Here is a 3,740-nt window from a genome sequence, read left to right on the forward strand (position 1 = left end):
CTCCATATGCCGTCTGGGTAAAGACACATTTTAAAAAAGGAAAATGCAGAGCCAGAGCAAGGATCACGAGGACTGGAGGCCGGCCATTATGGATAGAGTGCAACTAATTCCGAGGAACTGCAAAGTCACAGGAAAGAGGTTCCTTGGGGCACAGAGGCTACTGCCCACAGTCTGTACCTGTCCTTCCCTGCAGGATGCCCAGGGAAGGCCTCGTGGGACAGCAGGGAAATAGGCAGTTCTTCAGAAAGAAGATGGGGAGAGGATGAGCCAGACAATTACTGTCTGGAAAGTCTCACTCGGGTCCCTAGTAAAATAATGGCACAAATATTAAGAAAAAGAGCTCTGTAAACATCTAGAGGATAATGAAACCATGAGCTATAAGCAGGATGGGATTTGTAAATAAAGGACTGTGCCAAAAACAACAAGGCCTCCATAATTGTTTTGGATAGAATGACAAGATTAGTGCGGGAAGGGGACTCGGCAGGATGTCATGAGAGGAGACCTGGAAGCATCAGGTCTGTCCTCACTGCCCGGCCATTAAAGAGCCCCCAGCACATCTGGGCAGGTTTCAGGGAGCTGATTCACCTGGGCGCGTGGAAACCGGCCTCTGTGCTTGCACGTGGTGATGCCGCTCTGGCAGGGCTGACACCTGGGGACTGACCTGACTTGAGAGAGCCCAAGACCAGCAGTCCTAGTGTGTGCTGGCCCAAACCCTGTGTGCCTGTGTCACACTCTCATCTTCACACTCACTCATGCACCAGCAGAAACTAGGGCTAAAGCAGAGCCTGGGGGGCCCAGCTGGTGCACATCCCACCACCAGCCCTCACAGAGCTGTGACTCGTCCGTGGCAGGAATGAGAGAGCAGGACTGCCACGGAATAGGAAAAAAAAAATAAGCAAAGGCGGTCGAAGGAAAGTAATGCTAGAAACTTCACTCTTCCCCAGGCTTCGTCAAAGATTTGTCTTTGGTGAACCTGTGTGAGAATACAAATGGCATGTTCTCCAAAACTATACCCACTTATGTCTGCCAGGGCACTGAAGCATCAGATCTTTGGCCAGGCTCGGAGGTAAAATGTATGTGTCTCCTTGCAATTAGACTCTTGAAATGCTATGATGTAGAAAAAACACATAAGTCTTGCAGCAGTCATTTGCACTGTAAAGGCCAAACATGTCCAGTTTTGGTGTTGCATGGGAGGAAGACTGGAGGTCTGGCCAGAGGGCACCCATCCCAAGAACAGGGCCAGCCCTGGCTCCTGGGCTTCCGTGGATATTGCAGCCTTGCTGGACCAGGCAATTGTCATTCCCTGCTGAACAGCTGGCGGCATTCAGATTGCAATATGATATATATTGCCAGTCACACACAAACTGAGCATGAAGTGAGCCATATATGGTGAAGATGATATTAGTCCATAGCTGTCTTAATAGGATCTTCTGAGGAAATCTTGCTTGAAAATTGGGAATAGGCCTCGATGTGAGACTAAAGCATGAAGTCAAACAGCCTAAAGAATTGAAAGCAATGGTCTCACAGAAACAGTGAGCATTAAGGTTGCCAATGTCATGTACTTAGATTTTTTGCAAGATGCTTAACATCTCCACACAATTTTCTAACCAAACATTAGTGCTATGTAATGCCATTTGCCCACACATTAAATACAATTTAATAGGGCTCCAAAGCTATTTCTCAATAGGGAAATGTCACTGGGACAGTGTCTGAAAATGTCCCTCAAAGATTAGCCCTAAACTCTGGGTATCCAACATAACCACACTGAATCTGAGAGTCAGCATGACTCTAGCTGGCAGCATTTGCTGCAGTTCAACGCATGAAAGAGAGGACAAGCTCACCTGCTGGTCTATTTTGACCAGGACAAATGCAACATTAGATGTTTCGGCAAAGTGGGATGTCCCGCTGGGCAGCACAGGATAATGCAGAGCCCTGACTCTGACCGGGATGTGGAGTCACAGGGATGAGTGTCAGAGAGGAGCTTGAGGCTAGAAAAAAAATGGCAAGTACTGTCTTGGGTATGAAAGGAGGGCGAGCAGTAAAGAGGAGCTACCGAATAGAGCTTTAAACTTGAGCATAGCGTTGGGAAGCCAACCTTGACATACCATGACTAGAGCGGTGCCCCATTTAGGGACACAATTTCCCCTCATCTTAGCAAGGCTTTGTATGGTCTCCCATAGCATCCTTGCAACCACACTGGGGAGGTGGACTGGAAGGGGACATGACAAGGTATGTTAAAAATTGGGCCTAGCACTGGTACAGAGACCAAGAGACGGTGGGACCTCCATCTTTGAAGATTTCCAAAATTTGACTGTCAAGGCCTAAGTGGGCTGGAGTGCCACAGAGGTCCTGAGGCCAAAATTATTCTGCAAAATGAGAGAGGGTGCAGAAAAAAGCCACAGAAAAAAACACAAGGGCAGGAGAATGCACCCCCACAGTGGCAGGATCAAGCTCAACCTGTTTGCTTTTTTAAAAAGCTTAAGAAATTTGACTGCTATGTGCAATTATTCTCATAATAATTCTCATAAGAAAATACCGTGTGCTAGAGCGTTTTTGTTCCAGCCAAAAAAAGGCAGAATCAATGGCTGGAAATTAAAAGCTAGACAAACCTGCATAAGAAATGAGACATACATTTTCTGAGCAATGCTGATTAACCATTGGTGATTAAAAAAGACAAAACCATGAACTCCCTCTCTTTTCCAGGCCAGGTGCTTTTCTCTTTTCTGTCTTAGCCAAAACTCAGGTTATTAGGATCCAAAATGAGCAACTAGACAAAATGCTCGGGAAGATCAGAGCGAGCTATCTAATGGCTAATTTTGATCTTAAACATTGGAAGCAAAAATACATCGTGTTACTAACACACGTACAAAAATCCACATCACGAACTCAGCATAAACACTAACCAGCTGACATCTGCAAAGCCACAGAGGGAGGGGGGCAATGGCTCTCCGTCCTTTTCCACAAACAGGAAAACACCCAACCCACAGTGGAGCAGCGGGAGCCTTGCAGTGGGAGTGAAACCAGGAGCTTGCCCGAGACTGTCACCAGGCAAGTTCGTGAACCCAGACGTGTCTGCTTTGGGGTGCAGTTGGGTCCCACGTGGAGGCATTCCAGGGAAAGGGGGGAAAGAGAAGGTTTCTCCGTGTATGACTTGGCAGGAACTGCTTCAGGCGTATGATCATTCTAAGAAACGCAGGAATGCAGAGAAATGGGCAAAAGAACAGATTTAAAAAAATAAAGGGGTTAAGAGTAAATAACAAAGAAGGTTGATTAAGAGTAAATAACAAAGGAAGGTGATGGAAATGATGGAAACCTGCCTAGGACGGCATTTGCAACTGAAGCAACACACTTGGCAGGGATCAGTCCTGAGTAGACTAGCTAGAGGCAAAATGTTCTTCTCTCTTTCTAGTATCTGTATTCGCAGAATTATAGAAAATAAGCCTGGAAGGCCCTTGAAAGGTCACCTAGCCTGTCTGCCTGCCCCAGGAGGAGGCGGACTCTTCCCAAACTCTTCCTGGTGGAGGTTTTGTCTAACCTCTTCCTAGAAGAAGCTTCTGGTGGTAAAGACAGCTCCCAAGAAAAACTAGTTTTAATCTTTCTTTGCCGCAGTCACTTCAGTGAAAGCCTGTGGCTTCTTATTCTATCTGTCCTGAAAATAAATAATAGCCCATTATCTCTTGCTTTGTAGTAACACTTCATGTATTTGAAGACTTTTATCTTATTTCCCTGCAGTCTTCTCT

This window comes from Tinamus guttatus, unplaced genomic scaffold, assembly GCF_059628265.1.
Source record: "Tinamus guttatus ecotype Peru unplaced genomic scaffold, ASM5962826v1 Tinamus_guttatus_pri_ptg000314l, whole genome shotgun sequence".
NCBI classification, from domain to species: domain Eukaryota; kingdom Metazoa; phylum Chordata; class Aves; order Tinamiformes; family Tinamidae; genus Tinamus; species Tinamus guttatus.